At 41.8% G+C, this 15,513-nt stretch overlaps 1 protein-coding gene across 1 annotated transcript in view; it reads left to right on the plus strand.

The window, feature by feature from the left end:
- The window catches only part of FARS2 (phenylalanyl-tRNA synthetase 2, mitochondrial), a 1,053,072-nt gene that overhangs the window by 717,958 nt on the left and 319,601 nt on the right, over positions 1–15,513 (plus strand).

Consider the following 15,513-nt stretch of genomic DNA (forward strand, 5'->3'; position numbering starts at 1 on the left):
TATATATATATATATATATATATATATATATGGCTTCACATTGAGAGCCGTAATGCTCTTCCAACATCGGAAGGGGTTCTCATCACAGACAGAAAAACCCTTGTGTTTCAAAAGGTAAAGGATACTAAAAGAATCCACAGAATAAAAAAAAGGAGGGGATCCATATCAAAAGAACTAATAATAACAAGTTGAACTTAACTTTTAAGCATGCAGGTATAGATAAAGAAGTGTCATGGATTCCAAACACACCGACTCAGGCCTCAGTTTCGCAAAAAATCACTGTATTAAGGCGTGTATTTACCACAAATTTAGACACAGGTCTGTTTCCTGCTTTCGGCTTGGTCAACTTCGGTGATTAATATCCTGGCATTTTTGCAGGATGGCCTTGATAAATGCCGGTCCTGGAGCTCCCTGAAAGTTCAGGTAGCAGCTTTGGTATGTTTTCAGGGATGCCTTCAGGGATCTTCTGTGGCTTCTCACCTGGACATCATACGTTTCCTGTGTGGAGTGAATCATCTGTGTCCGCTGCACATTTCTGTGTTCCGCACTTGGAATCTTAGTCTGGTTCTGCGAGCCTTTCAGTGGCCTCCCTTTGAGTCGTTGGCTCGTTTATCTTTGAAAGACCTGATGCTGAAGGCTGTGTTCTTGGTAGCTATTACTACACTGAGGAGGGTTTCAGAGTTACAGGCTTTATCCTGTAGGGATCCTTTCCTCCATTTTACCGAGGCAGGAGTTTTGCTTTGGACGGTTCCATAGTTCCTGCCCAAGATTGTGTCGCGTTTTCATCTGAATCAGCAGCTCTTCCTGCATTTCACAGGGAGGATTACCCTTCATAGTTCCGTGCCCTGAAGTGCCTAGATATGAGGTGGGCTCTCATCAGATACTTGGAGGTCACAAATGACTTTCGCTGCTTGGATCATCTGTTTGTCTTTTTCGCTGGACATAAGAAGGGGGAGCAGGCTTCCAAGGCCATGGTGGCACACTGGCTACAGGAATCTATTTCTTCATCATACTCTCATCGGGAAAATCTCCGCCTCTTCAGGTGCGAACACATTCCACTAGGGTGCAAGCGTCATGTTTGGTCTTGTTGGAGGAAATTTGCAGGTTGGCAGCTTGGTTGTCAGTCCATACCTTTATGAAGCACTATCGTCTGGACATGGCAGCACGGGCTGATGCCACATTTGGAGCACATCCCACAAGTCTCTGGATTGATCTGTGGGACGCTATGGAAGGTAAAATTAGTTCTTACCTGATAATTTTCTTTCCATTAGTCCCAACAGATCAATCCAGAGGCCCACCCTGTTGTTTTCTGGTTTCTGTTTGGTTGTTCTAGGTTTCTTGTTGGTTATTCAGCTTTGGTTGGAGTGAATCTCTTTCCTTACTGTGAGCTGCATGAGTTCCTCCCACTATGGCGGTTATAGGGTTTCGTTCATTTTTATGAAAACAGGAGAATAATGCTGATCATGGTTTGATAGGCCACACTGCTCTGAGGTTTAGGTGGCTGCATATGACCACATATAGTGAAGCTCAGAAGTTCTCTGTATCTCCGCCTGCTGGCAGAGGGACCTAACCCCCAAATCTCTGGACTGATCTGTTGGGACTAATGGAAAGAAAATTATCAGGTGAAAACTAATTTTGCCTTAGGGCAGACTCATACTAGCTGGAATTGAAAAGAGACAGGAGGAAAATGCTGAGCAAAGGAGGAGAAAAAAGTGAAGAAACAGCATCTAGATGAAACAGCTGAAATCTATGATCAATGTTGTACCGCTGTCTTGGATCTGATGCGATTAAATGTCTATCCATACTGCTATTTTGGCATGATCCATTAAGCATAGTATCATTAAAGCAACATATGTAAAAGAAATATTGTCAACTTTGCTGGATTTTGTAAGCAATAAACTGCTGCTGTAGTGATTTACACATTAAAGTAACGATGAAATATTTAATAGGAGAGATTCTAAGTTCTAGTACCACAACCAGGGATGACTTGTACAGTGTGTAGGAATATAAAACACAACATTTACAGAGTCATTTATTAACAATGCACTCTGGCGACATTAGTGTATATTATTTGCCCCAGAGCCCATTGTATGAACAGGCTTCAGCAAATAAGGCGCACCAGCGGCATTAGTGCACTGCACACTATTAATAAACAACTCAATGCATCTGAAGATAAACTTAAGTTCTACAATAGAGAGAAAATGAAAATGAGTAGTTAAAGCTACTGGAAATTTATATTCGTAATCATAATTTTTATTGGCCATCATATAATGATTATGCAAAGGACACATACATTTTTTTTTTCATTAAGACTGTAGCTGTATGATTTTAAACCTGTTTGTTAAAAGCAACAGAGCTACTGACCAGATGGCGTCTAAGGGAGGAGACGTGTGCTGAGAGCTCTTGAACCTCCGGTGAAATCTTCCTAGAGTAGTACTTTTCCCCTTTGTTATGGGGAAAAGGAAAGGAAAAACCGGGGTGAAAGCCTCTCCCAACCTCGGAGGAGATTCCACTCTGAGGCAGACAACGCTTGAGACGTTCAGAGTTCTAACTCTGGGAGCACAAACGCCCACTCTGACCAGCATTGAAACGGCTTCGTTAAGTCCGCTTCTTCAACTACCACCCCCGAGACCAGGAAGCAGAGTGATAACAGCAGGCAAGCCAAGCGGTGATCCTCCCGAAGTTAGTATGACCACCCCAGAGCCTGGGAGAGGCCCAGCCGATTTTTCTACCCCAGATGACTTAACATCAATTGGTGCAGCAAGGGTTGATACTCCCTCACTTTCCCCAAATCTGGGAACTGCCTCTTTAGGCCTAGAGGTGAAACAGAGACCAGTGGTAGTAACCCTTGAGGTACTGTGGGATGCTATACAAACAGTGAATACATCACTCCTCCAGGTAAATAATTCTTTTAAACAAGAGTTATTATTTCTTAAACAATCTCAAAACTCTGTCAATGAGAGAGTTCAGATATGTGAACAAAGAACTGATACAAATAAAGAGGAACTTAAACAACTACAAGGTTCCATAGGAACACTTATTCAAGATAGAAATATCATGGATAAGAAGATATAATATCTGGCTAACCAGACGAGGAAGAATAATTTAAAATCCCTTAAATTTCCAAAATCACCACTGATTGCCCCTATTGAAATGTTGAAGAAATATTTTACAGAAATATTAAGTAGAGGAGTGTGGTAGCCATGTTAGTCCACTCTTAAGGTTATCAGTAGAAATCAAACAAAATAAAACATGGAAAAGAAAATAAGAACATACCTATTTTATTGGACATAACTTAATACATTTCTTGATTAGCTTTCGAAGGTTGCCCTTCTTCGTCAGATCGGAAATAAGCAAATGTGCTAGCTGACAGTGTATATAAGTGAAAACATTCAAGCATTACTATGACAGTCTGACATTATAAACCATAAAGCTGTATGTCTCTGTTGATCACCCCACCCCTCACCTATCCACACCCATCCTGTTAGAATATCAATGATATGCTTTGATGTCCCCATGCATACCTCCGACCCACCCCCATCCTCCCTGTCAGACTGTCATAGTAATGCTTGAATGTTTTCACTTATATACACTGTCAGCTAGCACATTTGCTTATTTCCGATCTGACGAAGAAGGGCAACCTTCGAAAGCTAATCAAGAAATGTATTAAGTTATGTCCAATAAAAAAGGTATCATCTTATTTTCTTTTCCATGTTTTATTTTGTTTGATTTCTATTGATAACCTTACAGAAATATTAGAAATTCCAAAAGAAGCATTACCACCTATTGTTACAAATAAGTACCTGTATACAATATGTAAGCCACATTGAGCCTGCCATGAGTGGGAAAGCGCGGGGTACAAATGTAACAAAAAATAAAAAATTAAAGCCTTTTATATTACTCGACTTTCAACTCTTTCTTCAGACCCTCAGCAGCAATTAAACTTAACAGAATTTCTAGAAAGTTCTTTAGAGGTAATAACTGAGCAAATAACCCTCATTGTGACTTTTGCCTTTGAAACTGACAGAAACAACATACTTAAAACTATATTTTAGACATATTTCTGCACAGTTTCTTGGAGCAAAAATACAAATATTCCCTAACCTGAATAAGGAAACTCAAAAAAAGAAGACGACAATTCATGGATCTTAAACCAAGAATTCTCGCTTTGGGAGGATCTTTTCTTTTGAAATTTGCTTGCAGGTGTTTTGTTTCCTTAAAATTGACAAACTATGTTTTTTTTGAACCAAGAAAAATGCAAGAACTTACTACTACTATTTACTATTTAGCATTTCTATAGCGCTACAAGGCGTACGCATTACATAAACGAGGAGATGTTCATGGATTGGATGCACCAACAGTTTGAATGCTGGAAATTGCTAGTGGACTGTTTGCGCTCCCCCTCTTAGTAAAGTAATGTTAGTCTTCTATTATGATTTATTTCCTAGTATCTTGTCTTATAATATTGTGGATGAATTTTCCATGTTATTTTCCTGTGCTTAATTTTCTTTTAAATGGTTTTTATTTCTTATTTCCAGTCATTTATGATAAGTAAATGTAATTAAGATACTGATAAATAAAAAGTTTAAAAAAAGACTGTAGCTGTATGCACTATATTAAACTGACCCCTACTTAGAAGTCAGTGGTACATTTTTGTTCGTAATATTATATGCACATCTTCTACTTTTTTCCTATGCAGTTTGCCTAGGAGTAACCTAGAGGTTAGTGCAGTGGACTTTGATCCTGGGGAACTGAGCTTGATTCCCACTGCAGCTCCTTCTGACTCTGGGCAAGTCACTTACCCTCCATTGCCCCTGGTACAAAATAAGTACCTGAATATATGTAAACCGCTTTGAATGTAGTTGCAAAAACCTCAGAAAGGCGGTATATCAAGTCCCATTTCCCTTTACTTGCTTGCTTGTTTATTTATTTATTTCCAACGGCGTATATCAGGACAAATGAGAGGGTGATAGAAAGGTTACACGTTTTTGGATTACCCCTAATACAGCCTTATGGTGAAAAGTGGCCATGTTAGGTTATTTTTAATAAAACACTTACCTTTCTGTATTAAAAAACTTTCATCTTTTAAGTGACTCCATCCCTTCATTGTTCCTCTCGCTGTTTTTTCGTGTCTGGCATTGTGCAGGGTTGTTGCCTCTCTTCTTACCTGACCATGAAAAATGCAACTGCTAGCACATTTACTTGTTATATTTGTATCCCACATTTTCCCACCTATTTGCAGGCTCAGTGTGGCTTACAATAATCCGCTTTGGCTATTGCCATAACAGAGTTAAGATTTACAGAAGAATAAGATTAACATATTGGAATAAAGCATTAGTTATAAAAAGAACGATAATGAAATGATAGTTAAAGTAGTAATGCATTACAGTTCAAGTGATGGGTTGTTGTGGTATGTTTTATTGAAAAGATAAGTCTTCAGTGATTTCCAAAAGTTGATTAAGTTGCTTATTTTTTTCAGAACACATGGTAGAGCATTCCAAAGCTGCGTTCCTATGTAAGAAAAACTGGATAAATGTGTTAGTTTATATTTAAGTACTTTGCAGCTAGGGAAGTGAAGATTTAGGAACATGCGTGAAGAACTTTTAGTGTTCCTGGGTGGTAGGTCAATGAGGTCTAACATGTAGATTGGGGCATCTCCATAAATAACCTTATGAATCAGGGTGCAAACCTTCAATGCGATATGTTCCCTAAGTGGAAGCCAATGTAGTTTCATTCTTAAGGATGTGGCACTTTCAAATTTAGTTTTACTAAATATGAGTCTGGCTGCAGTGTTTTGGGCTATTTGAAGTTTCTTGATGATTTGTTCTTTACAGCCAGCGTAAAGTGCATTACAATAGTCAAGATGACTTAGCACCAATGATTGTACAAGACTACGAAATATGTCCCTTGGGAAAAAAGGTCTTATTTTAATATATTTATAAATGATTTAGAGATGGGAGTAACTAGAGAGGTAATTAAATTTGCTGATGACACAAAGTTATTCAAAGTCGTTAACTCGCTACAGGATTGTGAAAAATTACAAGAGGACCTTACGAGACTGGGAGACTGGGCAGCTAAATGGCAGATGATGTTTAATGTGAGCAAGTGCAAGGTGATGCATGTGGGAAAAAAGAACCCGAATTATAGCTACGTCATGCAAGGTTCCACGTTAGGAGTTACGGACCAAGAAAGGGATCTGGGTGTTGTCGTCGATAATACACTGAAACCTTCAGCTCAGTGTGCTGCTGCGGCTAGGAAAGCGAATAGAATGTTGAGTATTATTAGGAAAGGTATGGAAAACAGGTGTGAGGATGTTATAATGCCGTTGTATCGCTCCATGGTGCGACCGCACCTTGAGTATTGTGTTCAATTCTGGTCGCCGCATCTCAAGAAAGATATAGTAGAATTGGAAAAGGTGCAGCGAAGGGCGACGAAAATGATAGCAGGGATGGGTCGACTTCCCTATGAAGAAAGACTAAGGAGGCTAGGGCTTTTCAGCTTGGGGAAGAGATGGCTGAGGGGAGACATGATAGAGGTATATAAAATAATGAGTGGAATGGAACAGGTGGATGTGGAGCGTCTGTTCACGCTTTCCAAAAATACTAGGACTAGGGGGCATGCGATGAAACTACAGTGTAGTAAATTTAAAACAAATCGGAGAAAATATTTCTTCACCCAACGTATAATTAAACTCTGGAATTCATTGCTGGAGAACGTAGTGAAGGCGGTTAGCTTAGCAGAGTTTAAAAAGGGGTTAGACGGTTTCCTAAAGGACAAGTCCATAAACCACTACTAAATGGACTTGGGAAAAATCCACAATTCCAGGAATAACATGTATAGAATGTTTGTACGTTTGGGAAGATTGCCAGGTGCTCTTGGCCACTGTCGTGGACAGGATGCTGGGCTCGATGGACCCTTGGTCTTTCCCAGTGTGGTATTACTTATGTACTTATTCTTTTGAGTTTCCACGTAGCATGGAACATTTTCCTTGTTATGATCTTCGTATGGCTTTCCAATGTGAGGTTTCGGTCAATGGTGACTCCAAGGATTTTCAAGCTGTCTGAAACAGGTAGGGAGAAGCTTGGTGTGGTTATTGTAGTGGTTTTATTTGCATTAAATTGTGATGATAAGATGAGACATTGTGTTTTTTCGGCATTAAGCTTTAATTGAAATGTATCCGCCCATGAATTCATGATTTCAAAGCTTGATTAATGTTATTAGTGATTTCATTTAAATCATGTTTGAATGGGATGTAGATTGTCACATCATCTGCATATATATATATGGATTGAGGCCTTGGTTAGATAACGATTTGGCCAGGGGTTTCATCAGATTAAAAAGAGTCGGTGATAATGGTGATCCTTGGGGGACTCCACATTCAGGTTTCCATGGGGCTGATGTAATCGAGTTAGATTTCACTTGATATGTTCTTGCAGTTAGGAAACCTCTAAACCAGTTGAGCACGTTTCTTCCAATACCAAAATATTCTAAGATGTTTAGCAGTATTTCGTGACTCACCATGTCGAATGCACTAGACATATTAAACTGCAGGAGAAGTATACTGTTGCCCATTGCAATTGATTGTTTAAATTTATTTAGAAGAGTAGTTAATACTGTTTCGGTACTGTGGTTGGACCTAAATCCTGATTGAGAGTGGTGGAGGAGAATAGAAAATTTGTTTAGGTAGTCGTTGAGGTGTTTATTTACCATACCTTCCATTAATTTGGTTACCAAAGGGATAGATGCTACTGGACGGTAATTGGTTAAGTCACTTGTTTTTTTCTTTGAGTCCTTAGGAATTGGGTTGAGTAGAATATTTTCTTTGTCATTCGGGCTGTAGCGTTTAATTTATGAATCGTTGAGGGGCGAATTTTATAAGGTTGTTGGGGCATATGTCTAGTTTACAGTGAGATTTAGCGAACCTATTGATCGCTTGAGAAATAGCGTCATCCAATAGTGTGTCGAAGATTGTCCAGGTTCGATCTACTGGCTGCTCATCAGGAGTTGGATCTAGACAATCAAGGAATTTTATGTAGTCAGTAGAACTGGTTGGTAGCTTGAGACGTAACTTTAATATTTTCTCATTGAAGTATTTTGTAAGGTGATCCGCTGATGGGGTGTCGTTGATGTTTGAAGTAACTGGTGAGGTATCTAATAATTTGTTCACAAGTTGGTAAAGTTTATGTGTATCTTTAAATCTGCACTCTGGTTCATAAAATCATCTACGGCAAAGCCCCGGGATACATGTTAAACCTCATAGACCTAACAACTAGAAACACAAGATCAACACGTTCATAACTAAACTTTCATCACCCAAGCTGCAAAGGACAAATACAAGTCAACCTATGCATCCAGCTTCTCCTATATAAGCACGCAACTTTGGAATGCACTACCAAACGCCGCAAAAACAATGTCTGACCAAACTTCCGGAAATCACTAAAGACTATCTTCTTCAAAAAGGCATACCCTAATGATCCAACTTAAATGCCTGAATCCTGCAACACAACGATACTAATACTTGAATTGGACATAACTTAACGCTTCCTCCTTTCTATTCCCTTACGTGTCTGTCACACATGCAGCTTATTATACCATAATATCACTCTGTATTTGTCATACCGGAAGGCGATCGCCTCACGGTACTATGTAAGCCACATTGAGCCTGCAAACAGGTGGGAAAATGTGGGATACAAATGCAACAACTAACTAACTAAATAAATAAATAACCTGGTCCAATTTCAGATTGGTAATATGATCTTTTGGTTTGTCTAATGGTATATTTATATTTTCTTTGAAGCTGTTTCCAGGCATTAAGTGTGGATTTGTCTTTCTTTTTCTTCCAAGCTCGCTCTAACCTTCTAACTTGTGTTTTTAGTTTTTTCAAATCTTCGTTAAACCATGGTATTGAATTCTGTCTGCACGAAGTTCTAGTTTGCATTGGAGATATCCTGTCTAAAATACTTGTACATCTATTGTCCCATTCTATAAAATAGTGTTTTGAGTCTATTTGTACAGACCAATCATTCATATAGATTTGTTGCCAGAAAATTATCGGATTTATATGGTATACCGATATAATGATTATTAAAGATTAGATGTACTAAAGTGTTTTTCTTATTTTGTATTGATGGGAATAATGTGTTATACGTCTGGTCCAGTAATCTTCCTTGAATATGTCTGCTAGTACTTTAATTAGGGCAGGTATTCCCTTTTTCTGTCCATGTAATAAACATGCTGTATATCCAAAGAGACTCATGGGAGCCGGCCCTTTATAGAGTCGGCCCAAGGGTATCGTAAGCCCTAGGTGAACTTTAAGCTATGAACCCTTCCCCCTCCTTGCCCCCAGGGGCGACTCAAAGCCCTAGCCCATAGCCCAGCATCTCTTATTCCTTTCTCTAGCCCCCTAAGGTATCCAGCATCTCTCCTCCCTATCTCCATTCAGGTCCAGCATATTTCCTTATACCTTAGGATGTCATCTCTCCTCCCTCCCCCTCCCCTTAGTCCAGTGTCTCATCTCCCCTTCCGTACTCCAGTTCAGTGTGCTTACTCTGCTGCCCTTACTGCAACTCTTCCTGGGCTGCTTCAAAGGTACCCTTAGCCAGTATGGACCCTGTCAGTACAGACTGTGCTCAAGTGCTACTGCCTCTCACTCTCCCCTTGATGAAGGACTTCTTGTCAGAGGAGGACAGGAAGCCAATACACTTGAGAGCCTTACTGCAAGACCCTGTGCTGGCTTGAAACTGTATCAAAGTGGCTCAGGAAGAGTTTCCACAGTGGGGGTGGGGTGGAGGAGTTTAGATGATGCTCTTCTGCGATGCTGCTGGCCTTTAAATGTTTTTACCTTAGATGCCTAGTTTCCTTAGTGGCAAGGCCAGCCCTAGCTCTATAAAATCTGTGTGCATATGCATATAATCCTATCTTGGCTGACTCTTTCAAAGTCCCAGTATGTGTTTTCTGTTGAGAAGGAAGTTTCACCTCTAGGAACCAAAGTATGAGGCAGTGTTGCTTCTAGCGGTGTACTAGTAAACGGTCAACTCCAATGAGGTGTCTCAACAAACTTTACTAAAATATTTGTTCAACATTAATATGAGGGATGAGAGGATTTGTATTTATCTTCCACATTTTCAGTAGTAGCTCAAGGCACATTACAAAGTATTTCCATGTGTACAGAGGGCTTACAGTTACACTGTACCTGAGGCAATGGAGGGTTAAATGACTCACCATAGATCACAAGCAGTGTCAGTGGGATTTGAACTAGGCTTCCCTGGTTCTCAGCCTGCTGCTGTAACCGTTAGGCTACTGCTCCACTCCAGTTTGTACCATGGGTGTAGCATTCATAATACATGGTTGCATACATGAATCAGCAAAAATCAGAGACATCCAGGGGGATAATAATGTCACTGGAGCCACACGTAGGTTAATAATGTATTGATGACCCATAATTTCAGTGGAGCTTGCAGCCAAGATGGCTGCACTATGCTGAACTCCATCTTTACCAGCTCCCCCCACCACCATGGCCCATGCAAAGTGCCTTACCAGCAGGGGCACACAAAATCCAGAGGTCCCCCAAGGGTAAGGAGGAATGTAGAAGCTGGGGGTGCCGTTGCCTTTTAAATTATGCACTGCAACGGAGGCTCCCCTTGCATAACTGCATGCTAGATGGAGTGCATTTAACCATGCTGTTGCCAGAGGAACAGAGAGGCAGGCAGGTGTGGCAGCAGTGTAGTGGCAGGGTTCCTCAGAGCTTGCCAGTCAGCAGAGGGGACAGAATCACAGAATCAGCTGATAGCGTGGCCCCTGATGGAGCTGCTCCTTATCGTTGGAGGAGGACTCTGTGCTGGAGCCGGAACGGAACAGCTGGGAGATCAGCACCTTGATGTCTGCTTCAGTGAGCACATTTCTCCATGCCCATGCCCTTTGGAGGTAGGATACATTGGGGCCATGGCCAACAACACCACTACTTATTGATTTCTTTCTACCCCCCTCCTCCTGACATAATGCCAAAGCAAATAAAACCAAGAGTGGTGCCCTTTATTAAGGACATCTACTCAGCGCTAAAATGTCTAAAGTAGGAGGGAGACCTGTCGAAGCAGATTCCCCACTGGAGCAGCACACCGCCAGCCCAGGGCTGAATGCCCAAACTACCAGGGCTGAAGGGGAGCCTAACTTTTTCAGGATATCCACAATGAATATGCATGATCTTGATTTGCATACACTGCCTCTATTGTGTGCAGATCTCTTTCATGCATACTCCGTTTTGGATATCCTGAAGTCCTGACTGGCAAGGGATACCAGCGACATAACGTAACCAAAGACCATAACTGGACATATCTGAATCCTTCCTCTCCCTCTCTAAGTTCCCCCCCAATGGTCTTTACCATTCATGTACCTCAATATCACCTTGTTCATACCGGAATCGGCTAACGCCATTTATGGTACTATGTAAGCCACATTGAGCCTGCAAAAAGTTGGGATACAAATGCAACAAATAAATAAATAAATACAAACTATGAAACCATACTGAGGTAGTGTAGGGCTGCGAAGCTGGAGAATGCTGAACTGGTGATCCATAGATTGGAGGACAAATTTGAGGCTTTGTCTGCCATCTGGATATAGTTGAAGCCCATCCTGTGGAGCTGGAGGAGGACTGGGCAGGGGAGATTCTCCTGTCTGATTAAGGATTTCGCTCTGTACCTGTATCCACTGTTTGATCTTGAACTCTCCAGTGCACTTCTCTCCTCCTTTCTACCTTGTGGACACTTCTCCTGTACCAGATGCATAAAGCTCCTTCTCGTCCTCTTTTCCTATTTGGGCAACTGAGTCTCTCGCACTGACACAGGTGACAGAAATGGTTCCAGTCAGAAAAACAAAATCTCTTTGAAAAAGAAAATGCTGTGATGGCCTGTCTTGCAAGAGAAAGGGCCCTAGATCTGAGGCCTCCTCCTAGGTCTTTGGCAACCTCTTGGAAAGGAAACTTGCTAACAAAAGAAAATTACTCCCAGGGAGACTCTCTAACCACTGGACATGAGCTAGTTGTTAATCACTCTCCAAGATATTCGATCTGCAGTTCAAATGCAGAGGAGCAGAAGGGAAAAGCTCCTACCTTCTCAAAATCCAACTAAAAAATCTGTGCATATACTCGTGGTCTCTCACTCACACGAAAGCGGGAATAAACCAACGCAGCAATCCTTTATGTGGTGCTGTGACAGAAATGGTATATTTTTGTAACAGCAGTGCATAGTACAACCCTTTTACAGAGACCTGTTACCTAGTAAGGATACCACTAGGGAAGATATGTTTATATTTAAATTTGTCACATGGTACCATGAAACCAATAATTATATCATAGGGATGCACAAACAAAATCTTCTCTTTTTTTTTTGTCCTGCAACAGAAATTCAGTAGTATAGAGATCTCCAGAGACTCCTTATGCTGCTGCCAAGCTCATGCCTTACGGAAGGATTATAGAGTTAAATTATGTGCAGCTTGGGATTGATAAAATACTATCTGTGACTTGGGGGCAAAATTGTGTTGGTTGTATTTCTGTGCTGAGGCACCGTCTGCCCAGTTTGGTAAATCTGCCCTGTGAAGTGATATATACAACAGCATAAATTTGGTATGAGTTACATTCATGCTGGTGCTTGGAGAGTAAGTATTTAATCAGAAGATCTAAAAGTATTCTGTAAAGGGAGCTTGGGATAAAGGTATAGTGGCATTGTTCAAGTAGTGGTAATGCTTACGTCTCTGCAAAGGCATTGAAAGGCATGGGTGAATTAATGGGCCGCTGGCATTATTTTGCAAGTGTATTTTGAAAAAATACATTCTAATAGATAATTGTATATTTTTCTAGAAAGATGCCTGTCTTACAGGGTCTGTTTCAAAGAGGCAAAGTATTCATGCATTCTCTTTTTCAGTTTAATTGGTGCAGCTGTGGTAATATTTTTAGATTCTGGTTGTGCGATACTTTAAGATGACCTACTGTTCAACTTGGCAAGTAATTATTTCTGCTGAATTGATAACTGAAGCTGTTCTGCCTCAGAACCAAACCATTACCACAAACGTATTTAACTCCTGCAGTTGCTGAACATAATTTAGGAGGGTGTTGTATATTAACAGCTAAGGATAGAAAATACTTGTTTAAAATTGATAATGAAAACAAGTTGACTTTTTAACTTTGCAAGGAAAAAAATCTAATTCTGAAGTTTTTTGGCACAGAGATTATTTTGGGTTAAACAGACAAAAAGATATTAGAAATGTCTATTCATTTAGGGCTTGATTTTATGTGAGAAGTTCAAAAAGGTGCTTGCTTTATTAATGCAACACAGGTGCCTACGAGTCTTTTTAAAATAGACTCCCAGATCAGCCCTCATGCCGTGCAGTGCTGACACACAAATTTACACCTACTCTATGGGGGTAATTTTGTAAACCTTTTCTAGAAGACTTATAAAATTAGGTAGTTCTCGCTGGACGTCCCCTTGAAGGGGCAGGGAAACCCGTATTATCGAAACAAGATGGGTGTCCATCTTTCGTTTCGATAATACGGTCGGGGACGCCCAAATCTCAACATTTAGGTTGACCTTAGAGATGGTCGTCCCCGATTTTTGGCAATAATGAAAACCAAGGACACCCATCTCAAAAATGACCAAATCCAAGCCATTTGGTCATGGGAGGAGCCAGCATTCGTAGTGCACTGGTCCCCCTGACACGTCAGGACACCAACCGGGCACCCTAGGGGGCACTACAGTGGACTTCAGAAAAAGCTCCCAAGTGCATAGCTCCCTTACCTTGTGTGCTAAGCCCCCCAAAACCCACTCCCCACAACTGTACACCACTAGTATAGCCCTTAGGGATGAATGGGGGCACCTACACATGGGTACAGTGGGTTTGTGGTGGGTTTTGGAGGGCTCACATTTACCACCACAAGTGTAACAGGTGGGGGGGGGGATGGGCCTGTGTCCGCCTGCCTGAAGTGCACTGCAGTACCCACTAAAACTGCTCCAGGGACCTGCATACTGCTGTGATGGAGCTGGGTATGATATTTGAGGCTGGCATAGAGGCTGGAAAAAATATTTTTAAAATTTTTTTTAGGGTGGAAGGGGGTTAGTGACCACTGGGGGAGTAAGGGGAGGTCATCCCCGATTCCCTCCGGTGGTCATCTGGTCATTGAGGGCACATTTTTGAGGCTTTGTCGTAAAAAATTAAGAACCAAGTAAAGTTGCCCAAGTGTTCCTCAGGGACACCCTTCTTTTTTCCACTGTCAGCCGAGGACACCCATGTGTTAAGCACGCCCCAGTCCCGCCTTCGGTACGCTTCCGACACGCCCCCGAGAACTTTGGTCATCCCTGCAACGGAAAGCAGTTGAGGGTGCCCAAAATTGGCTTTCGATTATGCTGATTTGGGCGACCCTGGGAGAAGGATGCTCATCTTCCGATTTGTGTCAAAAGATGGGCACCCGTCTCATTCGAAAATAAGCCTGAAAGGCAACTTAGCTTCACTTTGGCTTTTGCTCAACAGAGCACTTCCGTTTCACTTTCGCTTCTTCAGGTGGGTGGAGGGGGTCAGGGGGATGAGATTGCACTAGGCCACCAGGACCGGTGTTCAACTGGGGAGCAGGGGTCAGTGGGTTCTCTGAACTACCAATGTATTTTTTGGGGAATGAGGGTCCACCGGACCCTGTGGGATGCTTTCAGGTTTTGAGGGGTGTTGGGGTCTGGAACTGTAGGGAAGTGCGCTGGAAAGACACTGGCTGAACACCAAGTTGGAATTACCGATCAGTGCTCAACCACCAACAGTATGCAAATCATATGCACACCGCTAGTCTTGAGGACTGGTTGGCAAAGGAATCTGAACGTTGCTGGCGTATGCCTACAAGAACTGTGTGGTAGGCACAGCAAAGAGCAGACCTAACTCCTGCTTTGAAAACGTGACACCCAGCACACCCAACATTGTTACCTCTTGTATTAAGCCCTGCATTCTACTGAGGACTAGATCCAATATGGCTCCCTCTCTTGTCGGTTTCTGGACCAGTTGCTCCAAGAAGCAGTCATTTAATACGTCTAGGAAGTTTACCTCCCTAGCACTCCCTGATGTGGCATTTAACCAGTCATTATTGGGGTAATTGAAATCAACAGATAATATAGAAAAGGAATATCAGCTATATATAATGTGGAGATTCGCAACAATTCAAGCGGTTACTAAAAAACGCATGTTTGTAGGAGATTCAAAATGGCCGCTGACTAGATCGGATGCCCAGCAAGCTCTGAGAATAAAAATGCCGAAGAGAAGGGGCCGCTTGTCCTCCTCTGCTGCCCCATGATGGCAAAATCTTCTTTCTCAATCCACTATGATTAATTACCTTCGTGGAACACAGATACCAGCGACATCGGGAGCAGGTCCGCTAGGTCGATCGGGTGGAAATGGTAACACTTCGGAGACCGCTGGACTGGAGCTATCGCTCAGCCCCGATGATAGGCGCCTCCCCCGCAACCCTCGGGAGCGAGCACGTCGATGCCG

Source organism: Microcaecilia unicolor, chromosome 1 (genome assembly GCF_901765095.1).
Source record: "Microcaecilia unicolor chromosome 1, aMicUni1.1, whole genome shotgun sequence".
Lineage (NCBI taxonomy): Eukaryota > Metazoa > Chordata > Amphibia > Gymnophiona > Siphonopidae > Microcaecilia > Microcaecilia unicolor.